This window comes from Portunus trituberculatus, chromosome 34 (genome assembly GCF_017591435.1).
Source record: "Portunus trituberculatus isolate SZX2019 chromosome 34, ASM1759143v1, whole genome shotgun sequence".
NCBI lineage: Eukaryota > Metazoa > Arthropoda > Malacostraca > Decapoda > Portunidae > Portunus > Portunus trituberculatus.
The window spans coordinates 10171381-10186195 of NC_059288.1; the positions used below are offsets into that span (position 1 = coordinate 10171381).

General features: G+C 39.4%; 1 protein-coding gene across 3 annotated transcripts in view; it reads right to left on the reverse strand.

Moving 5' to 3' along the window:
- LOC123512613 overlaps nt 1-9858 on the reverse strand; it is a 77170-nt gene extending 67312 nt beyond the window's left edge. For 2 of the 3 annotated variants that reach the window (XM_045269048.1, XM_045269049.1), the window contains exon 1: nt 9107-9858. The gene's annotated coding sequence lies outside the window, so the exon portion shown is untranslated. The remainder of the gene's footprint in view (nt 1-9106) is intronic. The other variant, XM_045269047.1, reaches the window with a different exon arrangement.
- Between the last annotated feature and the right edge of the window lie 4957 nt (nt 9859-14815).

The following is a 14815-nucleotide window of genomic DNA, read 5'->3' on the forward strand; positions in this document are numbered from 1 at the left end:
GACAGAGGAGATTATTAACTCGAGAGAAGTTAAAGCAAGAGAAATGTGAGAAAAAGCTAGTATAAGAAGGATCAGGAGAGAAAAGTAGAAGATATGAGTATTAAGGATTTTAGAGAGTTATTATATAGAGAGAATATGTACAAGATTTTTGAAAAGTTACTGGTAAGAAGGAAACTGGTGCAGGAAAAATGAAAAATAAAAGCATACAAGATTTTAAAGAGTTACTGATATGAGAAATATTAGTGTACAAAAAGTAGGAAATAAGAATGAAAAGAAAAAAGTAGCAAATAGCATACAAGATTTTTAAAAGTTACCAATAAGAAAACAATTGATACCAGAAAAAAATGAAAAATAAAAGCATTCAAGATTTTAAAACTTACCGAATGAGAAGAATCAATGCAGGAAAATTGGAGAATAAAAAGAAGAGGACCAAGTATAGGAAAAGTAGAGAATAAATTTACAGAAGACTTCACAAGCATAACAGTATGAAAGCTACATCTAATATCAAAAGCAGTGAATGGCAATGAGTGTACAAGGTTCTATACACTTCAAAGCAGCAATAATGGTCAAAATAATCCCACTTAAATAGTCTTAGTTTAGCAAAGCAGGCAGCACACTCACCGAAATGTAAAAATTGTGAGTGCATAAGTTGGCGATGTGACGTTAGGCTGTACATCAGCTTGTCAAGAAAGAATACAGAGATGGAATGTACTGTATTTCTATCAAAGGTTTGCATGTGGCACTGCTGTGATGTCAGGGAAGCATAAGATGGTGAGGAGAACATTAGGGTGTGCTTATCTAGATTGTGTACAGGAGCTACGAATATAAATAAGGATGATCTCTTCTCATAGTATGTGTTTTTATACCCGGAAAAAAAAAGACAAGCCAGAAAATAGAGGGAGGTAAACAATATTGAAATCTGCCCAAGCATTTCATGTAGGTTAAGTGGCATGATGTTTGAATGAATGCAACAAAGGTGAAACAATTAAGATGAGTAAAAGAAAAATAAAGGAAGGTAAACAATATTGAGATCTGCCCAAGCATTTCAATTAGGACAGTGGCGTGATGTTTGAACGAACAAAGGTGAGGTAATTAAGATGTTAAGAAATTCTGTACATTTCTAGTGCCTTAACCCTTCTGCTACAATAAACAATAATTCACACCATTAACAGGAACATATGTAGCTTTTATAAACAACTACAAGAAAGAAAGGCATAAAAAAAGAATGTATTTTACAATTTTATAGAATTTTAACCTAGCATAGTGTTTCGGAAATGAAAACAGAATAAGATGTGGCAAGTAGTGGTGAACAGTTAACAAAGCAATAGTGATGTGAACTCAACCATCTCTGTCAGACCAAGGCAGCAAAGACAGACAGTAACTACCTATGTAAGTTAGGATAACAAGGTTCGTGTGTTACTTTCACAGTGCCCTAACCCTCTCACTGTGATCGACAACAGTTCACAGCTCTAAACAATGTAAGAAAACTCGGCAACTGTTCACAAGGGATTAAAAGGATATACTCTGCAATTTCTACCCAGTATAATGTTTGGAGGGAGCTGTAGGGAAAGAGGAAATGTCTCGGAGTTCGGAGGGAGCTGTAAGGAAATAGGAAATGTCTCAAGAGTGGTTAAAGATAAGCAAAACATGTAGCAAAAAGTGAATGGGTTAACTGACAAAACAGTGGGATATGATATGCTTAATTTGACAACACACTCTGACTTTATACATCACACAGTTGAGCTCGGGAAATCTATGACACATCTGTGATATATTCTTAACATTACAATAAAGTACTATTACTATATTCTGTTTTCCCTGTTGTGTTGTCCTGTTGTGTGTTCAGAGGTGGAACCGATATACTAAGGAAACACTTGGTCTTTTGTAGGAGAGGGGTGTTGAGTGTCTAGTGTTACAGGAAGATGATGATGTGAGTCTAGTGCAGGGATTCTCAACCTGGAGCTTGTGAATTCCCAAGGGTTCACAAGAAGATTTCCAGGGGTACTCAGATGGCTGATCTAATAATATCCTTTGCAGTACCATTCCATATTGAGTTAGTGTCAGTCACCGAATAAACACTGTTCAATGTCAGATTACTGGGGGTTCAGGTAGATGGTCTAACTAAGGGGGTTCTTAATGATAAAAAGGCTGAGAATCCCTGGTCTAGTGTTACATGAAGGTGGTGTTATGAGTGTCTAATATTGTAGTGTCTGTTGTAACAATAAAAAGTACAACTGTGGCTTTTATATCTACCAAGTTGTTTTCTTGACATTCCTTGTTTAGGTAAAAAAAAAATAAATAATAATAATAATAATAATAAAACAAAAATAGTGTTTTCATTGTAATTGATTCTTCCTTTATTTTCTATGTAAGTATTTCTTTTTCCTTTCTTTACTTTTTTTTTATTCTGTTTCTTCTTTCCTTTTTATCTAGTTTCTTCTTTCTTTGTATACTCCTCGTTCCTTTTCTATTTTCTCCTCCTCCTATCTCTCTTATTTTCCTTCCTTATTGGCAAGACAAGGAAAATTTGGATGTCTTTTTCCTGTTAACTTCTCAGTGGGCAGCAATTTTTGTGTTTTTTTAATAATATTTTTTATGCTCATCAAACACACACACACACACACACACATACACACCGACGATCAGTGGGAATCTATAAGATGGGAGATGGAGTAGAACTAGAAAAAGTAAAAAAGGAAAAGGACTTGGGAGTGACAATGGAAGAAAATAATCAACCAGTTAGCCATATTGATAGAATTTTCAGAGAGACGTATAATTTGCTAAGGAATATTGGAGTAGCATTTCACTATATGGACAAGGAAATGATGAAGAAATTGATAAGTACTAAAATAAGACCTAGATTGGAATATGCAGGAGTTGTGTGGACTCCCCATAAAAAGAAACACATAAGAAAATTAGAGACTACAAAAAATGGCTACAAGAATGGTTCCAGAATTTAAAGGGATGGCATATGAGGAGAGACTAAAGGCAATGGATCTACCAACCTTGGAGCAGAGAAGAGAGAGGGATCTGATACAAGTTTATAAATTGATTAACGGAATGGATGAAGTGGATAATGAGAAACTGATCCTGAGAGAAGAATATGACTTTAGAAGCACAAGATCGCATAGTAAGAAACTAAGGAAGGGACGATGTCTGAGAGATGTTAAAAAATTTAGTTTCCCGCAAAGATGTGTTGAGACTTGGAACAGTTTGAGTGAGGAAGTGGTATCAGCAAAGAGTGTACATAGTTTTAAAGAAAAATTGGATAAGTGTAGATATGGAGACGGGACCACACGAGCATAAAGCCCAGGCCCTGTAAAACTACAACTAGGTAAATACAACTAGGTAAATACACACACACGAAATAGGGAAAATAAGAGAGAGAAGAAAAGTGTGTGTGTGTGTGTGTGTGTGTGTGTGTGTTTCACTGTTTGTTTGATCTGCTGCAATCTCTGACGAGACAGCCAGACGTTACCCTACGGAACGAGCTCAGAGCTCATTATTTCTGATCTTCGGATAGCCTTGAGACCAAGCACACACCACACACCAGGACAACAAGGTCACAACTCCTCGACTTACATCCCGTACCTACTCACTGCTAGGTGAACAGGGGCTACATGTGAAAGGAGACACCCAAATATCTCCACCCAGCCGGGGAATCGAACCCCGGTCCTCTGGCTTGTGTGTGTGTGTGTGTGTGTGTGTGTGTGTGTGTGTGTGTGTGTGTGTGTGTGTGTGTGTGTGTGTGTGTGTGTGTAATTCACTGTTTGATCTGCTGCAGTCTCTGACAAGACAGCCAGACGTTACCCTACAGTGTGTGTGTGTGTGTGTGTGTGTGTGTGTGTGTGTGTGTGTGTGTGTGTGTGTGTGTGTGTGTGTGTGTGTGTGTGTAATTCACCTCGGTTGCCTGCTGGTCACCCAGCCAGTCTTCCCCATTATGGAGCAAGCTCAGAGCTCATAGACCAATCTTCGGGTAGGACTGAGACCACATCAACACACAACACACACTGGGAAAGCGAGGCCACAACCCCTTGAGTTACATCCTGTACCTATTTACTGCTAGGTGAACACACCCCACACATTAAGAGGCTTGCCCATTTGCCTCGCCGCTTACCGGGACTCGATCCCGTACGTGTGTGTGTGTGTGTGTGTAATTCACTGTTTGATCTGCTGCAGTCTCTGACGAGACAGCCAGACGTTACCCTACGAAACGAGCTCAGAGCTCATTGTTTCCGATCTTCGGATAGGCCTGAGACCAGGCCTATCCGTGTGTGTGTGTGTGTGTGTGTGTGTGTGTGTGTGTGTGTGTGTGTGTGTGTATTTACCTAATTGTATTTACCTAATTGTAACATACGGGAAAAGAGCTATGCTCGTGTTGTCCCGTCTCCATATCTATTAATGTCCAGCTTTTTCTTAAAATCATGAATATTCCTTGCGTTGACCACTTCCACGTCTAAACTATTCCATGCTTCCACCCTTCTATGAGGGAAGCTATATTTTTTCACATCTCTCCTATAAGTGGCCATTTTAGTTTTTTCCCATGCCCTCTCGACATTCTTCCATTCCACATACACAGATCTTCCCTATCCATTTTTCCATGCCAATCATCACTCTGTATATTGCTATCAGGTCTCCCTTTCTCTTCTGTTTTCCAGGGTTGGAAGTTGCATTCTTTTCAGTCTGTCTTCATAAGTCAAATCTCTTAAGTCAGGCACCATTTTCGTTGCAGCCCTCTGTACTTTCTCTAGTTTCCTTATGTGTTTCTTTAAGTTCGGAGCCCACTGTATTGTTGCATATTCAAGCCTCGGTCTTATCATTGCAGTAATTATTTTCTTCATCATTTCTTCATCTAGATATACGAACGCCACTCTTATGTTCCTCAATAAGTTCAATACTTCTCCAATTATTTTGTTTATATGTCTCTCTGGCGATAGGTCATTGGTAATTGTCACCCCAAGGTCTTTTTCTTCATGACTGGTTTTATGTCTTCATTTCCTATCTTGTACATACTCCTGATTCTTCTTTCACTCTTGCCAAACTCTATTTTCTTGCATTTTGTCGTGTTGAACTCCATTTGCCATGTACAGCTCCATTTCCATATTCTGTCCAAGTCTTCCTGGAGTAGTTCGCAATCTTTGTCACATCTCACTTTTCGTAACAATTTTGCATCGTCTGCAAATAGGCTCACATAACTGGACACCCCATCCACCATGTCATTTATGTAGACTGCGAACATTACTGGTGCCAACACTGATCCCTGTGGAACTCCACTCTCCACCAATCCCCATTCTGATGGTCTGTCCTTAATTATTGTTCTCATTTCTCTTCCTACCAAAAGTCTTCCATCCATTTTAGTAAACTGCCATGCACTCCTCCTACCATTTCAAGTTTCCAGATCAGTCTCTGGTGTGGTACCTTATCAAAGGCCTTTTTTAAATCCAGATATATTCCATCAGCCCAACCATCTCTTTCCTGTATTACATCTATCACCCTCGAATAGTAACATATCAGGTTTGTCGTGCATGAACGCCCTTTCCTAAAACCAAATTGACACTCACAAAGTATGTCATTTTTCTCCAAGAAGTCTGTCCATCTAGTCTTCACCACCCTCTCACACATCTTAGCTACCACACTTGTAAGTGACACTGGTCTATAGTTCAATGGGTCTCTTGTTACCTGATTTATAGATTGGGACAATGTTAGCTCTTTTCCAGTCTTGGGGCACTACGCCTTCCCTTAATGAGGCATCAATTACTTCACAAACTTTTTCTGCCAATTGCTCCTGCATTCTCTTAAAATCCATCCTGATACCCCATCAGGTCCCACAGCTTTTCTCACTTCTAAACTCCCCATCATGTTCTTGATCTCCTCCACCGTTACTTGAAACTCCTTCATAATCCCTTTCTGTTCCATTACCAGTGGTTTGTCAAAAGCAGTCTCCTTTGTGAATACCTTCCGAAAGCATCCATTCATAGCCTCTGCCATTTCCTGGGATCTTCACTGTATACTCCATTTACTTCTAAACTTTCAATACTTTCTCTATTTTTGATGTTGTTGTTCACATGTCTGTAAAAAAGCCTTGGTTGGTCTTTACATTTATCAATTATATCCTTTTCTTGTTTCTTTCTTTCTTCTCTTCTAATCAACACATATTCATTTCTTGCTCTTTTGTAACTTTCCCACTGCTTAATCCGTCTTTTCCTTCTCCACCTCTTCCATGCATCCTCTTTTCTTGTTCTAGCCTTTTCACATCTATCGTTAAACCAGTCCTGCTTTCCAACTTCTCTATGTTGTCTTATTGGTACAAATTTTTCTCACCTTCTTTGTATATTTTTATAAATTCCTTCCACTTTTCATTTGCTCCTTAGCACTCTTGAATTTCATCCAATTTGTCTCTTGAAAGAATTTCTTTAGGTTTCCAAAATCTGTCTTGGCATAATTCCATCTTCCCACTTTATATTCTTCATTTCTTCTAGATTTCTCTTCGTCTATCACCTTGAACTCCAAAACTGCATGATCACTCTTTGCTAAAGGGCACTCCACCCTCATCTCCTCAATGACCATTGGCTCTGTACTAAAGACCAAGTCCAGTCTTGACGATGCTCCTCTCCTCCAAACCTAGTATCTTCTTTGACCCACTGAGTTAACACATTTTCCATTGCCAGTGTCAATAGTGTATTTCCCATGTTGTCTCTGATCCTTCCATTGACCAGTCCTCCCAACACACCTCTTTACAATTAAAATCTCCCATCATTATAGTTCGTTCACAGCCACCCAACATTTCTTCCAGACATGTTCCTGTATCACTTATCATTTCTTCATATTCCTGTACTGACCATGCATTTGTCTTAGGTGGTACGTACACCACTATGTAGTGCCTCTTTTTCCTTCATTAGTTTCTGCTCTGATCTTTAGCACTTCTGCCTTTCCCATACCTTTTTCACTTGATCCACCTTTATATCTTTTTAACCAGCAACATCACTCCTCCTCCCATCTTACCTACTCTATTTCTTTTCCAAACGTTATATTTCCTTCTCCAACCTTCATCAGGTCTTCTCCTCTCTCAGTTTTGTTTCAGTAAGACCCACAATATCTGGGTTCTTGTCCCTCAAGTAATCGTTGAGTTCTAAAATCCCGATATCACTCCATTTATGTTGGAATACATTACATTTCGCTCATATGTAAGTTTCTTTAGTCCTTTCTTGCTGTACTTTTCTGGGTTATGAACCACTTCCTCAGTCTCATATCCAAGATTCTCCAGAAAAACTCTTTCTTCTCTTCTTCTGTCCTCTCTTCATTTTTTTCAAAGCCTCCTTTCTCAACTCATTTAACATTTCTCTTTCCTTTTCACCGAGATCTCTTCTCAACCAAATCTTCCTTGTTGTTTCCTGCTGGGCTAGCCTCCATGACTTCTCCACCAATTCATCTACATCCTTTTGTGACTTAAGTTTGATTCTTATTGGCCTCATACCTTCTCTTGTGAACTTTCCAATTCTATGGAAGTCCTCTATTTCTTGTACTAGGTCTTTTCCTCCTCTTGCACCACATTAATGATATTATTTATCACCTTTTTATGTTTTTCTCTCTCCATTTTACTCGGTGTCTTATCCTCCTCCACACCAAATATCACCACACATCTCTTTTTGTCTACAGTTTCCCTCACCAATGTCTCATTTGACTTAATAACCTTCACCACTTTCTCAGCTATCTTCTCTTCTATGATCTGTTGATCTATAATTTCAGCAAGGCCCAAAGTTTTCTCCCCTGACTCTTTGATTTCCTTTTGTGTGTGTGTGTGTGTGTGTGTTATGGGCAGAAAATATTATCAAAAAAACACAAAAGTTGCTCCTCACTAAGAAGTTAATAAGAAAAAGACATCCTCCAAATTTTCCTACTCAAGATTGACACTTATGAACACTATGATATGTACCAAAATTTTCCTTCTTTGGCCAACACAGTCAACATTTGCTTCTCCAACCAACACAAGAAGAAACATATTTTTTCCTTGAATTATCATAAGAATCACCATTTCCCTCACCCATTAAGATAAAAAATAGTTTCCCTGGCAAATAAACACGAAAAAAATAGCATCAGTAACATGTCATTCTATCCAATTCACATAGAAATCACATACAATCAATCAGTAATCTACAAACTCATTTATTACCTATTCTATACACATCAAAATAATTTCCCTGATAAACTTATACGGAAAAAATTGCATTAGTAACATAATACATATCCAATCCACATGAAAATGGTTTAACTCAGTCAGTTCTCTCATAGAAATGAAATAGAACCAATAAACTCACCTTTTTCCTCTTCTATACACATCAAAACAAACTGGTAAATTTACAAGGTAAAATTGCATTGGTAACAAAATAAAACCATTTAAAATCAGTCAAATCTCTTATAGAATTTGAATAAAACCAATAAATTCACCTCTTTCCTCTTCCATAGTTTCCCTATTAAATTCTGAATAGAAAAAAATGCATTAGTAAGAAAATATATCAAATCCAGAAAAAATGGTTTAAAATCAGTCAATTCTCACATAGAAATGGAATAAAATCAATAAATACACCTCCTTCCTCTTCTATACACATTAAAATAGTTTCCCTGTTAAATTCATTAAAAAATGCATTATTAACAAAATGTCATATCAAATCCACATAAAATGGTTTAAAGTCAGTCAATTCTCATAGAAATGGTATAACATCAATAAAATCACCTTTTTCCTCTTCCATACACATCAATATTGTTTCTCTGGTAAATTCATATGGAGAAATTGCATTAGTAACATGTATCCAATCCACATAAAATGGTTTAAAATCTGTCAATTCTCTCATAGAAATAGAATAATATCAATAAATACGCCTCTTTCCTCTTCTATGAACACCAAAATACTTTACTTGATAAATCCACACATAAAGATTATTGTAAAATCCTAAAATCCATCAATTCTCCACAAAAATTAACCGATTTCCTCTTCTGTGCACACTGCAATTATTCTCAAGGCAAACATACACGAAATAAGAGCATGAGCAACATAAGAAATCAAATATGAATACTTTCTTTACAAAGTGAATCAGCAGCGAGTACTCACCAAGAAGCGGGCCTAGTAGATCATCCTGAGGTACTCCGCGAACCCCATTGCTTCGCTCCTCTTACTGTCCTCTCTGCCACTTCCCATGTCGTGGCTGGCTCCCATGTCACCTGAACCTTCACCTCTCAGTCCACGAGGCAGGTGAGGCAGGTGAAACAAGTGCTGGGTTACGTTCACTGCTTCACATCACACGTTCGCCCACTTATCACTGCCTACCGCGGCCTATCACAGCCTATACAGATTGCCACTCTGCCATCCAAGCACTTACACTACACGCAGTCTTCTCAGCAGTCACCGTCACTACTGCACCAAGGCGTTAAACCACCACAGTACACCGCACCCCTCAGCCACAGGTCACCATAAGCATCACATTGCACAGCCACAGATCATCAGCAGCACAGCACCATGCAAGGAAACCACGCCACACATCACAGATCGCCATCAGCCCTGCACCAAGGCGTCAACCACACACCACAGAGCACTATCAGCACTGCACCAATTAAACACCACACAGCTACAGATCACCATCAGCACTGCACCCAAGAAACCACGCCACACACCACAGATCACCATCAGCACTGCACCCAAGAAACCACGCCACATACCACAGATCACCATCAGCACTACACCATGGCGTCAACCACACACCACAGATCACTATCAGCACTGCACAAAGGCATCAACCACACACCAAAGATCACTATCAGCACTGCACCAAAGACACCACGCCACACAGCCACACGTCACCCGTCCGCATAACACCAAGGCAAGCTGGCGACTAAACACCAAGGCAAGCTGGCGACTACACCGAGCGACGAGCAGCCGACTACACCGAGCGACGAGCAGCCGACTGAGCCGAGCACACCCACGTAGCCTATATTTATGTCATGTTACATACCGTACAGCTTGATCTGATGTAATGGAAGAATCTGCCATATGCAGCGTTTCAGTGTCTAGTTCTGAAAATTATACAGCACACCGGACAGTTTATAAGTCCGACTCAAGTATGAAGGCCGCTGATGGGGAGACCTAAAGCCCCCCATTCACGCTACAGTCTTTAGCAATGGTAGGGTTATGGTATGGTCAACTGCACAAACCTATGCCCGAGTGGGTAGGCCACTCACGTTACATTCTTTTGCTCAGTTTTCTCAACGTTTTGAATCGGAAAGATGTCTCTCTCTGATTGTTTTTCATCGGACGATTTAGTACATGTAGCGCTGGCACTTACATTACAAAGAAAAAAGAAAAAAAAGTCAAGATGGTGCAAGCCATGGCTTTTGAAGAGGGATAGCTTATCGCATGAAGGATTGTTAAATGAACTTCGTTTGGAACCTGTTGATTATTTCAATTACTGCGTTATGGTACAGCCACAAGCCGCGAAAATATCAAACACGTTGGATATTGTTATGTTATGGTTCCGTCCAACTGCGCAAACCAAAAAAAGCCCCACTCACGCTACATTAACTGCACAGTCTTACTGAACCATACTAGAACCGTAGCTATTTTACGTAGCGTGAATGGGGGGCTTAACGGGGATTCCCCGGCTGCGGCACCGCCAAGCATCGTAGCACGTTTCGATCTCATTATTAATTAACTTACATCTTAATGAACCGTCATAAAAGTGTATTCCTCTAAATTTCTACTAAGGATGTATAGAGAGCTTTGAATATTGTTTTAGTGTAATGAAGACAATGATTTTGTAGAGAGAGAGAGAGAGAGAGAGAGAGAGAGAGAGAGAGAGAGAGAGAGAGAGAGAGAGAGAGAGAGAGAGAGAGAGTGTGTGTGTGTGTGTGTGTGTGTGTGTGTGTGTGTGTGTGTGTGTGTGTGTGTGTGTGTGTGTGTGTGTGTGTGTGTGTGTGTGTGTGTGTGTGTGCCGCCTCACAGGAGAACCAATACGTAAACTGTTGAAAGACTCGCGCAAGCAGGATTATACACACACACACACACACACACACACACACACACACACACACACACACACACACACACACACACACACACACACACACACAGGCAAAAGACTAAAATTGATGTATACGAACATAGACTGGGTTTTATCAAGTAAATTAGAATTAAGAGATTATATAAGGAAAGAAAATCCAGATATTGTATGCCTGGCTGAAACAAAACTAAATGAGGCAATCATAATAGATTTGGATAATAGGTATAATGTATGGAGAAGAGACAGAGTGGGTAAAGGAGGAGGAGGAGTCATGATAATGTTAAGGAAGGAGATAGTGATCAACTAAGTGGAATGTGGGGAAGGAAAAGCAGAAGTATTGTATATTAAGATGCATATTAATAAAAAAGAGATAACAATCATTGTAACATATGTGCCACCAAAAACAAATTCATGGACCAGTCAAGAATATAAAGACATGATAGATGACACAATAAGGAGTCTAATGAGAATCGTTAAAGAAAAGAGAAAAGTGATATTAGTAGGAGATTTCAACTGTAAAGAAGTGGACTGGGAAAACTATGAAAGTGGTATGGGGGAAGAAGCCTGAGGAGAAAGATTCTTGAACCTAATGATAGACAATATGATGGACCAGAGTAAAGGAATGCACAAGATTCAGAGGAAACGACGAGCCGGCGAGATTGGACCTAGTTTTTACAAGGGGTATACAAATGAATGACGATATAAGATATAAGTGCCCATTGGGAAAGAGTGACCATGCAATATTAGAAATAGATATAGAAGAAGGAAAGGAAGATAGAGACGATTCATACAAAGGAGACCGATTAAATTACAGAAAGGCTGATATTGAGAATCTCAAGAACTATTTTAAAAACGTAGACTGGGAGGAGATGGAAAACTCAGAGACAATGCAAGACAAATATAACTTATTTTTGGAAATATACAAAACAGGAGTCAGGGAATATGTCCCAAAATATAGACCAAAAGAAGAAGGAAAGAAAGATTGGTTTAATGCAAGGTGTGCTAGGGCAAAGGAGAAAAGAGATGGAGCATGGAAAAGGTGGAGGAGAAATAGAATCCAACAAACAAGGAAAACTTCAAGGCAGCGAGAAATGAATATGTTAAGGTGAGGAAGGAAGAGGAAAAGAACTTGAAAAGATATTGTCGAAAAATGTAAGGAGCAACCAAAATTGTTCTATAGATTCATAAATGGAAAAATTAGGCAAAAGAAACAATAGAAAGGTTAAAAGGAGAGAACGGATGGTGGAAGACCCAAAAGTATGGCAGAACTATTAAATAAAAATTCCAGGAGGTCTTTACTAAAGAATCCAAATTTGAGAGGCCACAGGGTAATAGAGAGACAATCTATATGAAAGAGATTAAAGTAACCAAGCTTGAAATAAAAGAGTTAATGAAGGAACTGGATGAAGAGAAGGCAATGGGACCAGATGAAGTCTCAGGCAGAATACTGAAAGAATGTAGGGAAGAACTAGCAAGTCCTATATACAACATCATAAAATGCTCAATAGAAAATGGAACAGTGCCAGTAGAATGGAAAAGAGCTGAGGTGGTTCCCATATATAAGAGCGGAAGGAAAGAAGAACCTTTAAATTACAGACCGGTATCACTAACTAGTGTAATATGCAAGATGTGTGAAAGAATAATAAAGAAACAATGGATCGAGTTCCTTGAAGACAACAAATTAATATCAAATAGCCAATTTGGTTTTAGAAAAGGACGGTCTTGTGTAACTAATTTATTGAGTTTCTATTCTAGAATAGTTGATAGAGTACAAGAGAGAGAGGATGGGTTGACTGCATCTATTTGGATTTAAAAAAGGCGTTTGACAAAGTGCCACACGCAAGATTACTGTGGAAGTTAGAGAAGAAGGGTGGCTTAAAAGGAAGCACATTGAGATGGATAGAAAATTATTTGAGGGGGAGAGAAATAAGGACGGTAGTTAAAGATATGAAGTCCAAGTGGAGAGCAGTAGAAAGCGGAGTGCCACAGGGGTCAGTATTGGCACCAGTACTTTTCCTCATTTATATTAACGACATGCCAGAAGGAGTGAACAGCTACATAAATTTGTTTGCGGATGATACGAAACTGTGCAGAGTTATAAAGCAAAAGGAGGATTGTGAAATACTGCAAGAAGACCTAAATAAGATCTGGGAATGGAGTAAGAAGTGGAAATGGAATTCAATGTGAACAAAAGCCATGTCATGGAAATGGGAAAGAGTGAAAGACGACCTGTGGGAATCTATAAGATGGGAGATGGAGTAGAACTGGAGAAAGTAAAAAAGGAAAAGGACTTAGGAGTGACGATGGAAGAAAACAATCAACCAGTAAGCCATATTGATAGAATTTTAGAGAAACATATAATTTGCTGAGGAATATTGGAGTAGCATTTCACTACATGGACAAAGAAATGATGAAGAAATTGATAAATACTATAATAAGACCCAGATTGGAATATGCAGGAGTAGTGTGGACCCCTCATAAAAAGAAACATATAAGGAAATTGGAGAGGCTACAAAAAATGGCTACAAGAATGGTCCCAGAACTTGAAGGGATGACATATGAGGAGAGACTATAGGCTATGGATCTACCAACCTTGGAACAAAGAAGGGAGAGAGGAGACCTGATACAAGTATATAAATTGATCAACGGAATGGACCAAGTGGATAATGAGAAACTGATCCTGAGAGAAGAATATGACATCCGATCGCATAGTAAAAAGCTGAGAAAGGGAAGATGTCTGAGAGATATTAAAAAATATAGTTTCCCGCAGAGATATATTGAGACGTGGAACAGTTTAGATGAAGAAGTAGTGTCTGCAACGAGTGTGCACACTTTTAAAGTAAGATTGGATAAGTGTAGATATGGAGACGGGGCCACACGAGCATAAAGCCCAGGCCCTGTAAAACTACAACTAGGTAAATACAAATAGGTAAATACACACACACGTGCATGAGGGAACTATATAGTAATGCATGAGAGAACTATATAGTAATAAGAAACAGGAGGAAGTAGTAACAAGCAAGAGAGAGAGAGAGAGAGAGAGAGAGAGAGAGAGAGAGAGAGAGAGAGAGAGAGAGAGAGAGAGAGAGAGAGAGAGAGAGAGAGAGATATGGGTGTTTCTCCACACTTCAATGTTAATCCTGTAATTGGGGCTGCGACGTTTGGCGCGCCGCAGCCGGGGAATCCCCAATAGGTCTCCCCCCCCCTCCCCCGCCCTCAGCGGCCTTCATATTTGAGTCGGACTATAGTGTGATTTGAAACTGTTGAGTGTCGAGCGATATTCAAGCTTCACAACTGCATCAAGAAGACAATTCCATGCAGATACAATTCGATTACTAAAAAATCTAGCTCTGCAATCACTAGTAGAGCACCCACCACTTTGATCATTGTTTTCCTGGTACACCACCTGGCACTCACACACTTCGCACACAATATTATAGTGCCACTTTGCGGAAGGCGAACGGACCAGAACCGTTTGCCCATACACGCGAATGCCTCTACTGAAAAGTGAAAACGATATTAACACTACCACACGAACCTCCCTCGTCGCTCGCCGGAAAAACTACTGTACTCGAGTCTTTAGTCGCAGGATCATGCCAAGCTGAGACAGCCTCATTCCACCGTAATGTAAAGATATTATTATGTGAATGGGATAATTGAAGGCAAGGCTCAAATAAAACATTACACATTTAATTTCTGCAGGGAATATTTTCTGACTGCCCTAGTACACGCGGCAGAGGCTGGATGCACATGTCCAAATGATTTTT